Source organism: Dermacentor variabilis, unplaced genomic scaffold (assembly GCF_050947875.1).
Source record: "Dermacentor variabilis isolate Ectoservices unplaced genomic scaffold, ASM5094787v1 scaffold_12, whole genome shotgun sequence".
Classification (NCBI taxonomy): Eukaryota; Metazoa; Arthropoda; class Arachnida; order Ixodida; family Ixodidae; genus Dermacentor; species Dermacentor variabilis.
Window position 1 is genome coordinate 39,475,362 of NW_027460280.1, and position 21,799 is coordinate 39,497,160.

At 46.5% G+C, this 21,799-nt stretch overlaps 1 protein-coding gene across 1 annotated transcript in view; it reads left to right on the forward strand.

The window, feature by feature from the left end:
• Positions 1-21,799, forward strand: part of LOC142566359 (neuropeptide F receptor-like) — a 338,465-nt gene that overhangs the window by 155,455 nt on the left and 161,211 nt on the right. Inside the window, exon 3 of the mRNA XM_075677302.1 lies at positions 3,416-3,578. The gene's annotated coding sequence lies outside the window, so the exon portion shown is untranslated. The remainder of the gene's footprint in view (positions 1-3,415; positions 3,579-21,799) is intronic.

Genomic DNA, 21,799 nt, shown 5'->3' on the forward strand with positions numbered 1-21,799 from the left:
AAGTTTTTCCGTGAGTGCTTTATTAGAAATTATTAACCTGGCCAATGAAAAACGCGAGCCCCAATAGAGCGCATTTAACCGGATGTCGCCGTACACCGACGGCCTGCATAGCGTCGTCACGCGGCATCGGATAGTTACGCCGGTGAGAGTGCAGTTACGTACACCAAGATTTATAAATGGGCGAAAACTTTGTGAATAAGAAAACAATCTGTTGCTTTATTGCGGCAAATATGCAGCAAATATCAGCCAACGCAATCGTGTTTTAGCGACGATGTTGGCAATGATATTAGAAGAGTGACGTGGACTCGTCATTAAATGTTTTGGCATGCTTAAGTTCAAACTACTGCATTTAAAAGGATGATGGAAAGAAATAAATACGTTTAGTTGCCCGCCCTCTCTGTCTTTCTTGTAGTTCTTAAAGGTCACGTAATTGCATCACCGTGTTAACATGGAACCGTGTGCGTTGTGCGCGATCTTGCTAATATTTAAGGAGAACCGAGAACAAGAAAATTCAAAGGTAATGTTGGACCAGTTGCATTCGCGTGCTAGGAAAATTAGATTACATGTGTTTTTTTTTTCAATCAACCTGCATTTGGGGGACCTCACACTCTGAGGGTAAAAGCCGAATTTCAGCTGCCAACGTTCGTTGTTATGCAAGTAAAATAATAAAATAAAAGACCAGTTGCACACTGCTTGTGAATTATGTGTTTTTTCCCCACTCACACGGACCTTGCACAAAGGTAGGACGTGTCGGTAAACAATTTGTGCCATGCTAGCGTATAATGTGGTGTTACAAAACGCCTACGTAGCCTAAAATTTACTCAAAAGCTTTAGCGACTTAAGCGACACTGCAGAAAAATTTGGCGGCAATTTAGGGACATTTTTCTCTCACTTCAGGGGCATGCTTAAAAAAATTATGGCAACACTGCAGAGGAAAAGCTCTCATTGACAACTGATATCAAAATCAAAACGATTCACAATCAAAGATCAATCGAAAAGATTGCGAAGGGTTTTCATGACGATGTTAATTTTTCCGCTAATGACAATATTAGTAGGTCATGTGCAGATAATGAAATGAAAGCGAGCCAATGACGTCGTAAGGAAGGTCACTGGAGAATAAAATAGATAAACTCTTTTGTGCCATGTGTAACAAGTGCTGCCTTGTGGAAGGGCTTACATTGAGGAGAATGTGTGGTGTTTGAACGAGCGGCCGCGGCAGCATATGCACAACTTAAAAGGTACGCCTTCTTTGCATCTGTCTGCCCACTCTAGGTCGCGTGGGCCTTCTTTTGAGTGCGCTTCTGTGGTGTGGTATTAAGACATGACAGCCAGAGGGCACATAAAATCGTGGAAGCGTTTCACATCAGCAAAATGGTGGTGGTGTGTTGCATCTGCAGGCGGGTTTAGCCTGGCGATCGAGATCGCGAATTGCTCCGCCTGAGCGTCTCTTTTTACTGTCGCTGAGGCAGTTACCAGCTGTCGAACAGATTAGTATCTCTTAGATAAGTAAGAAGGCGGGAAGCTTCCTTTTGGTCTATAGCGGATCCTTCCAGAAACACAAGGTGTTGCAGACACGCATGTGGGAGACCTTTTTCTTGTAAGTTCTGAAGAACACCATGTTCACCACGGTACAGATATCAAGCACGATCACAAAAAGCGTTGTATGTCCCCTGTCTGATTTCACAAAATACAGAGCGGAGATTGGGTACGTCCCATTTTGAATAACCATGCAGGGTATATATATGCAGATCCTGTCTTTACTCGATTCAGTGAGAGGCTTCCTGTTGACTACCGGCGCTGTAGACAACGCTATTGTTTTCGGCGATTCTTTTATCAGCAGCCAGCTTGGGAAATACCTTTTACTTCGGCGTCTTCAGGTATGCCGTGAAAGTTCCTGACAACCAAATTTAGTTGAGGAATCCCCGAAGAACACTGTCGGAGCTAAGTGCCTAAGTGTAGGGGTAGTGCTGTCGTCCTTTTTCGGAAATCGAAGTGCCTGCATCATCTAAGCTTTTTATCCAACACTATATTAAATAAATAATAAGTTAGAAAGATTTTCTGCACGGAGACGAAGAAATCGCGCCTTAAGTGGCGGGACGAACAGTGGCTGGACAAACCTCTGTATACATTTTAATGCAATGCCTTTTTCTTTCTGCATGGTTAGTCAGCTACAGACGGAATCTTAGTTGGAACGCTGTTTTAAAACAGTTCTGCCTAACGTACGCAGATGAAATGTTTTCTCACACTAGAACAATGCTGATTGGACAAGCTCACTTTTGCATTTGTCCAAGTGGAGTCCAGTGTCATTTTGACTTCTGCAACTGGGGCTTCCGCTGGTCACTTGCCCGTACCAACAATTACTCCATGGCGCGGGATAACTGACGATTAGTCATAAGCGACCCATGACAGGAGTCTTCGCATGCCACTTGCCTGACTGCCAGACGACATTCCAGAAACGTCGCTCGGAAGCCGGTTTGATGCGGAAATGAGATTGGTCCCTGCACGACATCACCGGAGCCATTCGCTGGCCTTCCTGGAAGGTACTGACAGTGCTGGTAAAAATGGATGTGCGCGTGCATATTGTCACGTTGTAGTGACGGTCAAGAACACCGTAGCAAGACTGCGAATGACGAAACTAGCTCTTTAGTGGGCGAACGTGTGCCCTTAAAAGCAAGTGACATTCAAAACACAAACGATAGCGGCAAGCAGACTCGGCGATCGGCGAAAATCTGATCTGCGGGTCAAGTGTGTTGGCTTCTAGACATGACTCGTCGAAGGATCCAGCGTAATCGCTCGTGTTCGCGTGCCTTCCAGAAAGCACTAAACAATGTCCGTCGCGCACACACTCAGATTACACAAGGTTCGGTGACAACAGACGACGGATAGAACGTTCGAGAACCATCCGATACATGCAGGCGCGTCCTGTGCCGAGCGATAACGTTTAACATTTGTTAGCTGGTGAAAACCAGAGAAAGATGAACAAGCACACGTGCGAATATTTTTATTCCATCAGTTCAGCGGCGTAGCAGTTTTATGTGTTTATACATTTTATACGGCAAATCAGTTCGAACTTTATGCTAGAAGGCCTCTTCCTTAGATCTCTCTTTTATAGACTATATATGGGAAATGCTATAGTTCTCTGTTCTTGCACCGTTTTTTTTTTATTGGAAATGACTGTCCCTCGTGTGGTAGCAAGCTGATTAACAGCTGTAAATATTCACTGTAACTAACAGCACCCTTTCGCTCATGTAACGAGTTAACATTCTGGAGAAATCGCCACGTATTTGTTGCGGCCATTTCCAGTGCCAATGAAACTAAGACCAACTTCATTTTTTTTACCCTCTTTACCGCCTACTGTGTTCTATTAAACCTTACAGAGAACCAAACTCTGCGTCGTCTTCTTGTCTTTCCCTAGTGATCTGGACATCGATCTTGCTGAGCGTCCAAACAGTCGCTCTATTCCGGCACGCCTCTACAAGTCGTCAAGCGCCAACCGCTACTGAGTACGCGCCGTCCACCCGCAGGTTCACTGAGCTTCCGCTGCCGCCAATCGCCACCTCGAAGACTCACCTAAAGAGGTACGCTGCCTGGCACATAATTTATCCTTCGTTATTTCGGCCGGTCTTTTGTTATCTGCACTTCATTTAAGTGCGCCGCTGTGTGTGATGAAAACGTATGCGTGAGTAATCAACACCAGCTTGATAAGAGGATATCAAGGCGGTGTTGATACGAAGCAAAGCAACGTGAAGTTTGTACACGTCACCAGAGATTCCTTTTTCTTTGTCAAGTGTTATTTCTGAGGACAGCGTTATACGAGTAGAGTCGAAACACATCCACAAAGTCACCTTACAAAGCTACGGCTCCCCCAAATATTGAACATAGTGACTATTTAACGCTTAGCTAAATTTAGAAGCTGTAGGATTACAACTCGAACGTGAGCGACCAATATAGTGGCTGCTGTCGTGTGACATAACGAAGTCTCAGTAAGGCAGAAAAACGCATTTTTAGCCCAAGGCATAGGCACAAGTGTGGGCTTTTTTTGGTTTTGTTCTGTCTACTGCTTATCACCATCGCTTTTCAGTGTCCTATGAAACCTGTGGTCATATTGTCTTTTCGCGCAGTGATAAACTATATCTAGAAAACTGAGAGCGCGACAGGAAAAGCCGAATATCGGGACGCTAGCATGATTCTCCGTTCTGTTTAATGAAGCGTGGTTACTGATGAAGTTAGTAAAGTAACTGAATCTGAATCTGGTGCCCTCAAATACAAGGTCTCTTATGTAGACGACATTGTACGCGAAGAAGCCTCATGTAATGCAAATTTTGCATGCATAAAGTGTGCTGAGGGCCAGCAAGTGAGTAAAGAAAGCGTCGATTTTGTTAGTCGTAACGGCAGCGGAAGCCTTCAACCACTCTTTAACGTGATTAATGATTATCATTCCACAGCACATTCACAAAGCCGTAACACGGTCACCGTGGCCTTCAGACAATTTTCCTGTAACGCATTGAGTCAAAGGTATCTCAACAATTTTCTTTCTGATATAAGTGATTCTCACGCAGACCACGAATGCTGCATGCGGTCAGTGCGCAAAACGAATGGCGCATTGATCACGTGCGTTGTGCTCCACGAGCCCATGCGCTTGTTTTTTGAACTCCTGCCATTGCTTCTGGAGAGCCGGGTCGGTATTCACGAAACGTTCTTACGCTATAGAATTATCGTAAGGGCTCATTTCCCCTACCATGATGCTAAGCATAACATTCACGAAGGAGGCCGGCCAATGGTAAATAGCCCTTACGAACGAAAATCTTATCGGAACGCGGCCGACACGGCCAGGAATTCAACCCACGACCTCACACTTAGCCGCACGGGCCGCCTGAGCTTAGCCGTTGTTCTGTAAGAACGGCGGCTGAGCTAAATGCTCCACAGCACTCTATATTCCTGCAAACTTGAGTAAGGACCCAATGAACGAATGGTTAGTGTTTTTTTTTTTTTTAGAAGCTCATTTGTTTGGTGTCGGCCGGCCAGAAGACTCATTTCTTTCCTCGTCTACTATAGCAACAACAACAAAGAACGCGATTGGCTGCCGGGCTCATACGAACGCAGAGCAAAAGCTCTTATTGTGTCACATGCAGAAATAATGGTTCCGGCGGTCGTGCCCTCTCTTTGATGTTTACGCCGGCTGCTTTCCATTCGCACTTCCGTCACCATCAGACCGTGGGCGCACTACGCCGAGTTCGTCGGTCATTCCGACTCATCTCAGGGTGCCATGCTGCTCATGGCCGCGGCTTCCCCGTGTCCATTATCTTGTCCCTTTTCTTTATTTAGCCCCTTCGAACTTGCGGCGCTGGTTTATCGGTTTTGTGCCGAACGCCATCGAGAGCGCTCCGAATCGTCAATTCGCGACTGAACTCTGCCTGCATGCAACTATGGCGTAGCGTATATATGCGTATAAGCCCCTCACTCGCTTCTGTGCTATCAGCCCGAGGGCGCGTCTCACGGGATGCTATTATCACTTAACGGACAACAGAGGCGACAGCCAACTATGTTCACTCTGCTATTCATGCGACAATGTGAACACGAGCTCCTGACAAGCGCCGCGGGGTGTATGTTTAGCCATCGCTTTCGCCGGGGCTTTCGCCAAACACAGGAAAAAAAAATTAGAATATATAGAAAGATGGCGCGAGCTCTCTGAAACGCACGAAAACTACAGCACAAGAGGGCCGACAGTTGCAACTTTCTGCTCCCTTTTTTTCCCCCGTTCGCAGAATAAGGTTTGGTCATTTGTATTTCTACATAAGGGAACTATTCATCAATTTCCCGCGGGCGTTCGTGGCTGCCAGTGGGGCACGCTCTCTTTTATTCACTGGCAGCGCGCCTATGGCTTCCTTCACTTTTGCACTCGTACGCTGACATTGATTATTAATGTGGAACGCTGCACTCTGCGGCGAGCACGTCAACGCGTACGCACACATCCCATGCTTTGGTGATTGCTAATTTACGTGCTTTCAAGACGGATAAAGGTCCGAGCGAAGCTCTCAAGGAGGATAAAGAGAGTGTTGGTGTATGCCATGGTAACCTCGTGTCTTTGCCGCAAAAGGCTGTATGCCGTATTTGAAAGATGGGGCTCCACTTATCGACTATAACTTTGAAGGCAGAGCAGGGTAATAAGTTAGACTTCCTGAATTGGCTGACTGTAATAGGTGGCCGGGAGAGGATATTATACATAAGAAACTCTGGAGCAAAGTATTTCGGTGGGCATGAGTGGAAATGCAAGCCTCAGTTGTCACTCAATTATCTGTAGCGTTCATGGTCGGCTGTAAAAACCTCTATGGCTTACAATTTTTCTTTCGAACAATAGGAATCGCCGTTCGTTCATTGTTTGCTGAGGTGCACGATCTAAACTGCAGACAGCTGGCTCACCTTTCGATATTCCTGCAAAACGAAACAAAAAATTATGTCGGAAAGGAGGTGGGTTACCCTTTGCAGGCAGGCCGTCTCTCGAGATTGTATAGTATATTTCAGTAGAACAGCACGGCGCTCAATCTGCGCTGTGACATAAACAATGCAATGAAGTTGCTGCGTGGCCGCAGTGAATGCGTTCCAACGATCCATTGGAAAGGGAGACATCGTAGTACCGCGTTTGTAAGATGGGTGTAACACCTTTCTGCCAGAGTGGGAGCGTTGACCTGGGCAGTGCAGTCTTAAAGGGGCGCCGCTTTTAGGAGGGCGTAGGCACACTTCTGGCGAGCTTACGTGATGGACGCAGAAACGAGCCACTGCTTGGACCAGCCAGAAGATGCAGTGTTTACAGCGGAGCATCGATATAGGCACATCGGTGGTTAGACCGTGAATGGCGAAGTCGCTATCGCTAGACCAGACGTTCACATCTGCACTGCAGTGAACGAGGCTTAAATGGCTAGGGTAAAGTGGCAAATTTCAGCGTCAATACTCATCGGAATGACTAAGATTTTTAGCGAAGATCCTGCAGGTATTTACTGATTTAATATTCAGTTTCGTGTGTAGCCTACCACTCAGATCATATCCGGAAAAGCTTGATCGTCAGGCAACAAAATATACTAAAGTGAAAAAAAAATATATTCTGCAGCACTTACCGAGTCGGGGCTGAAACCGAGGGCATTTGATAGCAAAACCGATAATCTGCTGAGGAACCTATAGGAGCTCATCATGGCGAGTCTCCGGACGAGCTACTTCCCTTTGCAAAAGCACAGGCACGTGTTAGAAGAGGTTAACGTCCTGGCAGCTAGGTGAATATATGAATCAACAATGGCAACACTGCAGTGTTGAGAATACATGGGAGATAACGGTCAAGGGCGAAAAAACGACTTCGGCTGAAATTTTGGTCGCCGTTCCAAAGATGAGAATGACATCGATATCCACAACCGACAGTCATATCGTGTTTGCAAATAATTATACTTCCGCGTGGAGCTTTGGCACTACAGAATGTCAATATGGTCCTCATTAGAGAGAGTTGTTAACACAATTTTGATTTTAATATTCCGCGCAACCTCGACAAATAGGATGAATGTTTTTTAAATTAATATTATTATATTCCGTTCCTTAAATAGCAGTCAATGCTGTGGAGGCTAGAGAGACTTCTTGCAGTGGCTTCGTTTGTACTTGGATATAGTTCAATGTTTCTTGACTGCAATTGGACGCGACTTTTTTTTTTATATATAGGCTCAGTATTCAAGGAAACAAGTTCTAATCTCTAGAAACAAACACACTCTGGCATGCGGCGGCTAATGCGCCGTTCTAGATCGTTTTATTTTTGTTGTCTTTTCGGGTTTTTTTTATTTGCGACACGTCGCGAGGACCCTCACGTGCATGCTCGCGCGAGTGAACGCTGTTGGCGCGCAGCGAAGCACGGACGGAATGCGCGGAGTGATAACTTTCGTTGACCGAACTTCTTGCGTAACTTCCACAGCGTTGACTGCTATGTACGGAACGGAGTATAGAAGCCTGCGCAGAAATTGGCACGTGGGTGATGCTTGCTACTTCTTCTCTCTCAGGCAAACAGTGCCTATGAAAAATTCACCGGCTAAAAAAAAGTAAACAAGAAAGAAAGAGACAGAGAGAGAGAAAAAAAGATTTCTTTAAAACCACTTCCCACATAGAAATCAGCAACTGAGCTCGTCAGTGTGTCCAGAATACCCTGTTCCAAAAAAGCCGCATGCACTTTGTGTGCGTGTGCACGCGCACTTAGCCACTGCAGGCGTCAATAAGAGCTTCTGCAGGCTGCGGCAAAAGTGCCTCCCGATTCGCACCTTGAGCTCGGGGGCGTCCTCGGCCCGTGCGCAAACCCTGGCTCTGAACGCCAGGATCTGCGCTCTGAACGAGACGATGGCGTTGCTCCGTCCTCAAGAGCGTGTCATGCCACCGGTTCCGAAAACAACGTCCGCGAACGAGTCTACGGTGTTTGTTTGCCGCCCCGAGCCTCGCCCGGCCGGCTGTATAAATAATGGAAGCTCCGTGTCTCTGCGATCTGGGGACGCCACGCAGGACGCAGCAGGATCGTTGCTGCCGTCGTCAAAGAGGCGCCTGTCCTGCACGTCTGGAACGGGCGTGGCTGTCTTATTTACGCGCCGGAGTATTGCGCTGCAGGCGTGGTCGGTATGCGGACCAAATCTACACACTGATGGTTGCGCAAGCTTTTGTTTCTACACGCCTGCACCATCGGAGTTCGCACTGACATAGTAAGCACAGGAACTTAGCACCGATCCAGCACCGCAAGCGGGCGACTGTTTAAAAGAGTTGGAAATCGGACAACTTGGAAAAGCAGATGCTAAAAACAGCTAAAAAAAGTACAGCTACAAGAGCAACGAAAGAAGCCTAACGAAAGAAAGTACATAACAAAGAAACGACGTTATCTAAGTGCCTCGAATATACGGGTGGCTATTTTAGGCTTTCTTTTTGCCATTCTAGATAATGGAAATGAAACATAAAGTGGAAGAAAAAGCGGTGTCCGCGCCACGAACGCTTCATACACCGCGAACTTTGTCAGAATTATTTATGTGAAAGGTAAGCCTTGCATAATCGCTTTAAAAACGCCGGTGCGCACGATTTTCAACACAGGGTGATGCGAATTTTATGGGTGCCAGCGCTTCGTGCGCGTCTAAACGCGACCGCTGACGTGATTGCAGCTGAAATCCCCTTCATTAGATCCAGTACCATAACGACTTATAAGCACGACCCCACAGCAGAGGGACCAATTAAGTCTGCAAGGGAAGACTGGGCGGAGACTCGGTGTCGGATAGCGTAGTCGCCTCGGCATGCAGGGCAGCTAAAATCACTTCAGTGCGTGCGTTCTAAACGATGCACTGCTTAGGCAGCGCTGGGCAGATGTAATTTGTTATCTGGATTTCAACCGGCTAAAGGCGTTTCAGTTCTCAGGTTACGCCAAGGGCATATGAGTCTGGAAGGTAAGCCAGAAAGACACGTGAGCGCATCTAGAAATGCAGGCATGAAGCTCTCGCTTCAAAAAGTCGGGCAAATATGTTCCGGATTACCTAACACCACGCGTGTAAAGGTGGGCAGGTCAGGACCTGGAGAATGCACTGCGGCAGAAAGGTCGAACGGAGCCAAAATACCTGTAAAAGGACAGCTGACGTTTCTGCGAGACAAAAATATCCATAGATCCTTACCGAAATATCGTCTAGACCCTCCGAGGTATTTTCTGTTGGTTTATTCTTTTTGCCCACCACCCTTAGATCAGCTTTTACTCAAATGGGGAGCTTTGTCTGGCGATAAGAAGTCAATAAATCTCGATGCTTGGTTAGTCAGCGTATATTCCGTGAACTAAGCTGGCGCGCTACGTAGTGCGCCATGTACAGCTGTCATGCGCTTGGAACGAGGCCGCGTGAATTCGCCCTCTATATAACGCCACAGCCACAAGCCTTAGCGTTGACAGGATGAGTGGCCTCACTTCGCCAAAAAAGAAAAAGACCTGACCATGGATTCACAATATTAAAAATTGTGAATATTCCAAGCTGTTTACATTGATTACGAAATAAATTAGTTACGAGTGTAATAAAAGAGTCAACAAGTGCCGTTTGCTCTTTCGTGTCCTCTGTCGCGTTTTGCCTAGTTCCCATAAACATTGTTTGGAGAAGCTATTTTGTCTAGGGCAATTTAGTGGCCGGGGTAACTGTAAGCTCCATCGTACTTGACTTGCTCCATTTCTGTGCGTTAAGTAGTGAAAAAAAAAATCGGAAGGTAATGCCATACGAACAAATGGCACTCCTCAAGAATTGACCAACAATAGTCTCTTTACTATACTATATTAATACAGTAGACTTTTCACAGCATTACCTTCGGGCGTGAAAGTTCACTTTGGATGCTGCAATACTTACAGGAGGGCTCTCAATCAATCCTCCATAGCGACATTTCTGGTGACATACCCAGGGGAAGAATAGGAGCTACGGGTCCGCTGTAGACAACTTCTCCGTCCCAGAGAGAGAGAGAAAGGCAAAGGAAAGACAGGGAGGTTAACCAGAGATTATCTCCGGTTGGCTACCCTGTACTGGGGGAGGGGCAAAGGGATGCGATAGGTGAGAGAGAGAAGGATAAAAAAATAAAAAAAATAAAGTAAAATCAAACCACACACATGCACGTGCACACGAACTGTTTCTGGGGGTACTGTCACGTAGCCCGCAAAGGCGTTCCTAGTGTTACGCAGTGTCACCGCACAATCCTGCGTCACACAGTGAAGTCACAATTTCTCCATCCCAGACTTAATGCTTAAACTGTACGCAACCCACACAGAAGCACTTTGCTGACGAAGTTAATGGATTTCATTTTGAAGAAGGCCTTCAACAAAGTTAAGGCGTTGAGCTTTTCTATGTTTCTTACCGTGACAAGGTTCATTGAGAGACATCAATAACCTTGCCAGAATGTTCCACCCATGAGTGGCTTTCGAAACGCTAGCTTTGAACTAATGCGAAGCCTGAGCTAACGCGCAAGGAACTCCGTCGTCTCTCGGATGATATCGTGGGAATCTACTCACGGAGCATATCAGGTGGGAGCAGAAAGGCCATCACGAATTCTCTATTTCCTTGTTGTGAGTTGCGCCTAGCCTTGAGCAGTTTAATACGTCTTCGCCTTGCGGGACAGAACTTGAAAAGCTACAAGACATCGACAACCATACCTACTGAACTGAGATATTGCATCCTGCATATTTTAAGCCCATCAGGTAGACCAATCAGGTAGATGGCCCCCCGCGTCGCAGGCTTACAAAGCAACGCGGGCACTGCTACATTTCATGAAAGCGACTGGCCTCAGTGACAGATTATAGGCGTGAAGTTATGGACATCCGCACGCCTTCACACCGATAGTACCTTCTTCCCTCCCTCTCCTTTCTTTTTCCCCTTAAACCACTTCCCCTGTGTAGGGTAGCAAACCGGACGTGCGTCTGGTCGACCTCCCCAGCTTTCCTTCCTTCCTTTTCATCCTCCTCCTCTTCCTCGGGGTAGACCCAACACTTGCGCAAAAGAAAATTGGTGGGTTGGTTCTAAGACTGACGAATGCGAACAGTCTAGTATGCTCCCTGCGTGACCGGACTTTTACAGCGGCAGAGCACTCAAGACCGTGTTTTATATCTCTTAAGGCACTTAAGTCAAAACATAAAACGATTTCCTCTCAACACTTTCGGGCTTCGCTGGTGCTGCACTTTTTGCATCACTGCTTGTCTGGTTTCATGTTACGAGATTGGAAGGTTTCATAAACACCGCCGTTTTATCATTCTATAAGGCGACACGATTTAGCTTTACCGCAATTAGATAAATTTAATGACTATAGGTAAAGTGACTCAAGTTCGGCTGCCGTTCTTCCAAAAACAAGAAAAGAAATAGAATCTGAAGAAACCTAGAACATGCTACGCGATGGTTGAGCCACCTGTGATGACAGAGTTTCACTTCGACCCTATTTCGTATAATGAACATTAACTCAGATGGGCGAACATTCTCGTAGACTAAGAGCGAGAAGTGCTCCTAATTTCCTATTTGTAGAAGAAGAAGCTTCGAACGGCATGAGTGTTAGAGCCCATGTTGTTTTTTTCTTCTCTTGCAGCGCAAGTTTCTCCGCTTCAGCAATTTTCTCAGGCAGATGTACTTGATGTATTTGTTTGGAACTTTATTGCCTATAAAGCAGAAAACATGGTGCAGGTATAACGAGAACACTAAAGTCGCTAAAGTGCTTCGACATCTTCGAAATCTTGTTCTAGAAGTGTACAGTCAAATATGCCCACTGAGAAAAATAGAAGCATATCGGCGAATTGACGCTGCTGTTATTTCGTGAATTGGCGCTAAGTTTCCACCCACCTCAAGCGGCGTTCAAAGTACGCTGAGAGTGCGTTTACCTTTGCTCCTGTACGTTTCTCAGTAGAGTAGGAACGTTGCAACCCTGATACGTGATGCTAGTCCTGCTTTTGTCCTACTTTACTGAAGCGGTGTGCATGATGCCTTGTTGGTACTTTTTTGCTCCACTTCTCTTCCTTTTGTTCTGTTCGGCGAGCTTCAGCATAAGCGGGTACATTGACTCCCTCTGCGGCAATTTTCTCTGTGCATAATTACTTGCATCTCTCCTCCATCAAGCCAGAAGAAAGAGACACGCATCGAAACAGGCCAAATGCCCGAAACACAAATCCCGGCCACTGTCACTGCGACAGACACAGCACAAAACTGCACAACGTCGTTAAGGGTTCGCTGCCCGACGGGGCTATAGTAGCTACGCGTATAACGTTCTCGCTTGGTTTTCGCTTCTCGGCGCCCTGCTTTTCATCGCTGCCTGAGAAAGGCTCGCAGCGCGATCAGGCTGACTGCAGGCTTTGCCCCCTCACCTGCGGCAAGGATAAAATGTCGCTCACATACAGAGCGTACGAGGGAGAGGAGAGTTAAAAGCAAGAGGCTTTCTTTTTTTTTTATGTGCGTGTGTGCATGCCTGTGTGTGCGTGTGTGTCTGTGCAAACGTCCAACTTCGATAAGAAACTCCTGGGAAGCCGGATGCAGCAGCACGGGCTATTTGAGCGCTGCGAAGGAAGTTAAAAAACAAATGCTTTGTGCCCGTATCTGTACTGCACGCTTGGGTCCATTAGAAACGAGAGGTTCGATCCTTTTCTGCCGTCGCCGCTGCTGCAGTTGCACCCATCCGAGACAAGAACGACTTTTCAAGCACTGGTATGGGCAGCTCGTAAACGACTGCCACGTATATTTTTAGCGGTAGACGATGGAAAGCAATTTTGGCGCAATGGACCAGAGGTCTGTTCTTTACCTCCGCTCGTTTTGTATAACGACGGTTTGATCAAGAGCTGTTCTTTATTGTTGAGAATAGTTTGCGTCTCGGCTAGATGTCGGCTCATGCCACGATTAATTCGCAGGTTACACCCAACTGCCACAACAAAAGAAACGCCCCCCCCCCCCCTTACTGAATGCCCCACACCTTTCAAACGGCTCGCACATGAGGAGCGGTATGTTAAACGTGAGACCGCCAACGGCATTGCGCAGTTCATTTTGCTAATCAAAGCACATTTATCTAAGATCCCACGCGCCCTTGCGTCAGTTTAGCTGCGTTTATTTTAGTGTCCGTTGTTGTTTCTAACCTGCAGCTATTGTAGATATAATCGTAGACGTTTGCCTTGCTCTATACAAAAGTCTACCATGCCTGCGCTAAATGCAAATGCGACGCTTTACCTGCGGCAAAATTACGGCTTTTTATTTGAACACGTAAACGCCTCGTACAACTTGCACTTGCGCTATTTTAGTGAAATATGAACCGCGCAAATAATTATTTTCAGGAAATGCCGTTTGTAAGAGTCTACTTGGTCTCTAGGACTATTTGGATTATGTGGTAAACGCAGAAACGCGCTGTTTTCGCTTTCAGGGTGAATTATTATTCGCCGCTGATTCAACTGATTTCAGTCGAAAGAGCAAACGGGACGTTACTGCTTCTTATAATTTACGTACCGGCTTATTTTAGCCTGATGGCGGTGAGCGAATACTCCAATTCGGTGCGTGTGCATCTTCTGATGAAGCGATATCCAATTACGCTTACTTTTATTTTTTCTCGATAGCTCTTACCACCTCGGTAATGTTAATGTATCATGATGATGGTTATGTGAGAGCGATTTGTCGGTAATATTGATTTCAATGCCATTAAAGATGTGTCTTCGTAGTTTTCACTGCCTCTTGCAACCATCAGTTCTTCTGAGAATGCAAGAGACCGTTATAGTACCCAGAGATTCATAGCATCGAGAACAATCAGAGCTATATACGCGAAGGTCTGCCAATTTGACTACGCTATAATTATATTAGCTTATCGGCCACTGAATTAATTGTTCGTTCAGACAAAGGATAGAAGTATAATTAGACCCGAAGTGCCTTGGTTTGTTGCGCTTCAACGAAAGTGGAATCGGTTAAGCATATTTCGATATGCGTTACGTGCTCACAACAAAGTTTGCAGTGAAACACCTCTTTAATTACTGTACTCGCCGCAACATAGGAACGCATGCTTACACATGAGACGTTCCCGGTCTATTATCATAACTGCGTGCGCAGTCCACTGCGACTGCGCGTACGTACGAGCCCTGAATAGTCGTCTCCTCCTGCTAATGAAAGGCCCATTAGCGGATGCTCGTTAAAAGAAGCATGACAGTGGGGCGGCATCAAAAGCGTACAAGAGCCCACTTAATTGCTCATAGCTCACTTACGCTTGGAATTTTCCATATAGCGTTCAGGTCGGAGCTAAACATCTGTATTTGTCGCCTTATGACGTTGCTTCTTTTCATTTTTCTTACTACCATTCTTTTATATTGTTGTTTCTGCTATGCGAAAAGGAGTAGCCGTCACCATTATAGGGCGACTAAATCTCTCTCTTTTATTTTCATTTAAGTAAGGAAATCTTCATTTCTTTTTCCACAGCTGAGATAGCCTAATCCGTAAAAATACTCGTTCATCTGTGACACAACCCGTAATTCGCGTAAAGGCACTGCTTGCAGAACACGGGAAGTCGCGTCCACCCTTGCTGGCACTGCAGTGTTCGTTGATACCGCATAATTTCGGAGGATGCGTTTTCAGTTGTACCACGCCACATGTGTGCAATGTGTTCCCATATTCAGTCAAAGAGTTCGCACAATTCTGTTCCCCTTTTGCGATGATTCAGGCATTCGGCTCCACTCAGAAGGCGTCGTATGGCGTCGTGTGGGGTCGAAACCGGCAACGCCATCTCTTTCGTGCTCGGCCACTTAAGCGCTTTCAACTATCTACAGTTTATAGTACACTACAACGGCGACCGTCCACAGAAATGCGGTACATGCTCTGTGCCAGATGCCTGGCGCCCAATCTCGGGGGTCGTGCGCTCAGCGTAGGGGTAACTGAATGGGCGTCAGAGTTCAGAAAATCGAATCTCCCCAAAAATACATCGTTATCAATTAGGATTTGATTGATATTTGGAAAATACTTATTTCGGAACATATCCGGCAAACTTAAAGTATGTGCTAATAAAACTCTAGGTTCACGTGTGCATTTGGTTAAATTTAATTCGTGACCCAGTAAAGTAACCAAACCGCCCAGGAACCTAGAATTTTGCTTTCACGTACTTGAAGTTTGCTGGATATATTTCGAAATAAGTCGTTTTCATATATTAATAAAAATTTTAACTAATAGCTAATGTTTCTTGGAGAGGTTCAATTTTCGTAACTGTCCGTTCAGTTAATGTCCGTTCAGTTACGCGACGCCGAGCAGACGGCCATCGAGAGAGGACGCAACTAAAATCCCTCGAATATTTATCGTAATTTATCGATATACCGTCACTTTCTGAAATCTGCCGCCGCCGCGCGACCTCCACGCCTCCTCCTCGCCCCTTTTGCATCTTCTCGATGGGAAACGGTTTTGCGCCCGTATTTCTGCACGACGATTGCCCTCGCTATTGTTGCCCTTGGAAACGAGTGGGTCTTGCGTTTTTCTTTTTCATTGCAGCCATTTTTCTCCTTAGCTCGGCTGGATGCACCGATGTGCTAGCGCTATGCCGTGATGTTGCGCATATAACTGCAGCAAGAAGCCTGAAACTGGTTATGCAGTTTTTATGATACCACAAGGCAAGCGTGACTGCTTGCGGAATAAGCAGTGGCTGCAGAACATTGGCCAAAAGAACTTTGTTCCGACGAAGAACAGTGTTGTTTGCGAGATAAGGCACCTTTCTTGTTGCTCGTATCAAAGCATCCCCTAAAGCTGAATTTTTTTCATTCTTCCGGCCTGCTCATCAGCGTTTTTCTGCGACAATTTGTAAACTGCATAAAAATGTCGTAGTCCTCAGTGTACTGAATATTTTGATAATAATATTTGGGGTTTTACGTGCCAAAACCACTTTCTGATTATGAGGCACGCCGTAGTGGAGGACTCCGGAAATTTTGACCACCTGGGGTTCTTTAACGTGCGCCTAAATCTAAGCACACGGGTGTTTTCGCATTTCGCCCCCATCGAAATGCGGCCGCCATGGCCGGGATTCAATCCCGCGACCTCGTGCTCAGCAGCCCAACACCATAGCCACTGAGCAACCACGGCGGGTGAATATTTTGATGGGACTGCATCGCGTCGCATGTCGTCAACTCTTATTCAGTCAGACATGCCGCACTATATCTTCTGCTTTCCGCTGTGAACAATTATGCGCGAAGACAGAGCCTCTCGATCGCACTTTTCGCGATTGTTATGATCCGTTGCCTGTTGTGCTGAAAATCGAAACAGCGGCTTGTAGAAGAGCTTCCTTCCATCTTACTTCGATCTGTGCGTCAGGCACTTAGACACAATGAATGCAGGTCTTGAAAAAAAATTGATAGCAAGTATACCCGTGGTATTGCGAGTGATGAACGCCAGCTAGACCACATTGCGTTTATTTTTTCAGTGTTGAATTTGCCTTGGATTAGGCTGCCACGTACGCATGAGTGGATGAGGTAATTGTTTTTCTCACGGATACAGGCAATGGTGCAAAGGGTGTTCACAGGATCGCGCACGCTTGCTCGCACTGAAATTGCGCAACCGTCCTATCCAGTTTAGAGACCACAGCGCGGGAGCTACTTTCATGTGAGAAGACAAACACATGGAAGGACGTTGCACTCGCGTCTAATTCATTATAAGAAGGCACGCTGAACATAACGTCTGCGGTGCACATGCGCGCACAGGCAAGAAAATAATTCAAACACAGAGGGATGTGACACAAGCAACACTAGATCAGATAACCTACAGCATCGTATTATCACGTGCCAGAAACAAATGTCTCGCCTCGAAGCACCTTTTACATCAGTATGTCCCATTCATACGGCTTTTAAGAAGAAACCAGCCTCCTCATAAACGTTACCTTCAGCATTCCCGACGCTATTATCACCATATTTCAAAATTTTCTACATCAGTGGGGCTCGCAACTGGCCCCAAAATCACGCGCCTACATTGAATGCTGCGCGGCAGCCAAAGAGGAAAAGTGTGCTGCGCGCAGCGCGAGGAGAATCGGGAAGGAGGAGAGGCGCAGCTCACGTCCCGCATTGTGGCCCTGAAGGACGGCGCCGCCCAATGCGAAAGCGCACCTCGAGTGGCCGTACAGGTGCTATTTCTATAAAGTAACTCTGTAACATTATATCAAGAGATGTTGTAGCATCGTGTCGATAAAGTAAATCGTGATCGCACTAGTAAAAGATGGAAGGGATGGATGGATGGATGGATGGATGGATGGATGGATGGATGGATGGATGGAATAACTTTATTGAAAGGTCCTGCGAACTACCGGGCGCAAGGCTCCATATAGCGGGCTAGTCCCACGTTGGGACTGGGAGTTTTAACTCCCTGGCCGCATCGTGGGTTCGCTGGACGGCCCAGAACCGTTAAACCAGTAAAAGATAACCTCGTTCCATTGCCCCTTCCTCTTCCAACCCGTTTCCACACTTCGCAAACCCGACGAAGAAGAGTGACGATATCCGATTACTTCATTTCAACTGAACGAAGCAGCGTGCCTGCTGTTCAAACGTTTCAGGTACATACACTTCAGGCGCATCAGCCGTGCTTGCACACCAGCAACACCCCTCCCCATGAAGCGGTAATTCTGACTGCTGGTTGAGACGAACTGAAACGTCTATGTAGCTGTTCAGGCCATGACACTGGTTTTACAAGCGCGGAGTTCTCGTGAAATTGGAGCATATATCGGGAGGTAATCTAAGCAAAGGTAGCGCTGAGCTTTTCTTAACCGTCTGCGCGCTCCAAGTTAGCAGCTACTATTACGCGAAGAATCAAGAAGCGGAAAAAGCGGCCATGCTCATGTAGGCGATTCAGCAGATTTTGACTGAAATCATGCGATTGGCATGTGGTCAAATTGGATCCACATTTTGCTAGAGAGAGAGATAAACTGCATGGGAAAGGCAAGGAGGTTAACCGGATGAGATTCTGGTTTCCTACCCTGCACTGGCGTAATTATAAGGGGAAATGTTAGAAGCAGCGGTAGAAGCAATAGAAAAAGGCAAGCATTAGAAAGATAAAACGTTAGCAGCGATATATAAAAAAAAAAGGACAGTCACGTCACTTAACAGGTGGCACTTATAGTATACTATACTTACACTAGAGGAAAGGCGGAGAAAGAAAAGCGGGAATAGAGATGACGCGCCTAAAACCCCTTAAACTTGGTAAAGTGGCGACTCTCTCCTCCTCTGCCTTCACTCCTCCTCGTTTCTCCTCTCTTTCACGCTTCCTCCTCGACCGTGGTGCCGCCTACACCGGTGGAGCATAGCAGACGCCCTTTCGCACAGTTGATGTACGCATAGCAAGGAGGTGATTCGCTTTCTACCTCCGAGTAACTTCGCATACAGCATAGAATTTCTATACGGACGGTTATACAAATTCCGCGACGCAACTTTTTTTTTCCCTGTTTTGATAACTATTTTCTTAAAAATGTACCTGAACAAGCGCTAACGCTGTGCCATGACGACTCCGAATGTATACCGCGTGCGCTAAAATTAGGTACGCAACCTTTTTTCAAGCGCGTGTCGCAAGATATTGTTGCGAATGGTTGCAAATAACAAGTTTACGATATAATTTCAACATTCTGACCCCCCAGCAAACCCTCAGTGGCCTAAATAATCCGCGCCGTCCTTTTCACGTGAATTCGCGGCGCGTATCAGCTATGACATATATGTCATAGGCTGACAGAGGGCATGAATGATCACTGCTCTAAGGTTCTAAAGAGTATTACAAGATACAGTGGGCGCCAACGTGCGTGCTTGCCAATATTCTAAGCAGGCACAAAGGCTCAGAGGTGGACGCTAGTGCTACTCAATTATTTTACTCGTCCCTCAACGTCGACAGAAATACGCCGCCGATCATCGAGTCGAGACTTTTGCGTACATAGTATATAAGTTTTTCAGCTCATGGTTATATTGCGCTTAGTTTTACAGTGACGATATTAAGTGAAGGACAGGACGTGGACGTGCGATGCGCAATATAGTGTCTAACGCAACTAAGCGCAATATAACCGTGAACGTTCACCAACTAGCCCCCTTGAGTGCTGTACTAAAAGATTTAGCATTCATTCGCAAAGCGGGAGCGCGATAACAGCGCTTCACTCAGTCTCAAACAAGAGCATAGTGGGCTTGATTAAACTTTTTCAGGTTATTGGCCTATCACGAATAACATTTCAATCGTGCGTTAGCTCGTCCGTTCACTAAGTGACGTATACTTGTCGCGAACCAAGTTGCACAAAGATGCACGCATTGTGGACGGTTGCGCTCGCTCCGAAGTAACATTGGCGAGATATGACTTTACACACTGAAGTGATGACCGCGCAAAGAATTTCCGCGCTATGACGTGACCGAACATGCGGCAAGTGAAATGATGTTTTATACAGGTCGAAATGATATGAAACAGCATTCGAGTTGAAAGTCATAGTTTATTTTCAGCATAGATGCATTACAGGTTTGCAAAAGGGGCTTCCCGAGCTTTGGTAACTTCCTGTGTACTTGGTAGAACATTAGGTCGTAACTTCTCAATTCCGAGCTTGCTCAAAAATACAGGCTCGAATTGGTCCTCGGCGAAATGGTCCTACAACAAGTAAGTTCAGTTAGACTGCTTCCAATTCACTTCGGCTGATACTATACTTCGTTTCACAAGCTGTTTGCAGCGCTGTAGAAGTTAAGGGCCTCTTAGCCAATCAAGGCTGCAGGAGCACAGCAAATAGTCCGTCAAATATTTGAGCAGTTTAGGACTAGATTTAAAACATTAAACACAAAATTTTAACCACTCAGCAGTGACAATTTTGAAGTATAGAGAGCGCTTTCAATAAGGCGCGAAACTGATAGCAATGACCCGCACGAACACAGTTCCTCGGAGGCCTGTTACAAGGTGGTGATGCGCCGTCTTTCGGCAACATGGCGTCGCCCGATTCGGCTGTGTCCCCTGTGTGCCGTCCGTCGAATGTGCGCTGTTTCCCCAAGCTGACGAAGCAGATAGCTTTAAACGTTCTTGAAGGACTTTGCGTCGAGTGCGGAGGCAGTTCAGGCTTGAATTCGCTTATCAAGAGGACTGCAAAACTCACCCAGGTGAGTGAGCGGACGCTCTACCAGTGGACAACGGAGACAAGAAGGCGGGCAGAGTGTTGTCACCGAAGGAGCGTTGTGGTGGAAAAGGCGGTGAGCGCACAAAGAAGCTGGACGATTTTGACCTGAGCATGTTGCGATGGGTGCACGGTGCACAAATGCTTCGAGAGAGGGGAGATTCCGACTCTCGCCAAAGTGGTGCAGCGTTTCAAAGAGGACGACACGCTGCCGACTGTGTCCACAGCAACGATGCCGAAGAAGCTCGGCTCCCGATGCAACAAACGGTCTCAGAATGCACTGCTGATCGAAGCGACGTACATCGTGCAGTGTCGCCGCCGGTCACAGAATCAACGATGCTGTTGACCAAGGTCCTGCTATTGTGATCAACCTGGAAGACGAAACGACCAGCATGCTGATTTCAGTTGTGACGAGGACGATGAATTGTGAACCCCTCTTGATTCATTTATTGTGTGCACACAAGTCGAGACCATTCAGTACTGTCGCAGTGAGAGTAGCGAAAATGAGTACGAGAAAGTCTCCAATGAGCTCTGGCAGACGTCGTAGGGGAAGGCTCTTGTGTGTAGGAAAAAAAATGGGGCCAGCCGCTCTGGAACGAGCGTCGCCCTTCCAAAAAATAAAAAAATAAAAATAAAGATCAGAAAGACACTAGCGACACCTGCTACAAAAATAAACAAGCTAAATATTAGTACACTTCTTTTAACGTAGATAGAGCCACCTGTCATTATTATCACCGGACGACCGGCTCGTAGGAACACAATTTTCTGATGCGCTCCATCCTGATTCGCCAAGCGGCCCCTACCTTCCACAGCGCTGCAAACAGCTTGTGAAACGAAGTATAGTTATGTGCACAGAATTTTGGAGTAAACGAAATCGCGAGTGGAAGACAGTGTCTCGGTCACTAGATGCGATAGATAAAAAGATACGTAGAAAAACTGGATAATGATTGCCTATGTAAAGAGTAGCCGAAACCTTCGGGAAACCTGTCCGTTTATTAAAGGAATGACGCGCTTGAATGCGTATGTTTGTTATAGTCGTTGATATTTAGGCACCATTTGTTATCTCATTACGTAATTAAACGCACCAGCCCCACAGAGCCCCACAGCAAGTGCCTCTCAGAGACATAGTGGCCGTAGGAACTAATGGTGGAACGAACAAGCAAGCGAACGACTAAACGAGTATGCGAACTAAACGAACGAGCAAACG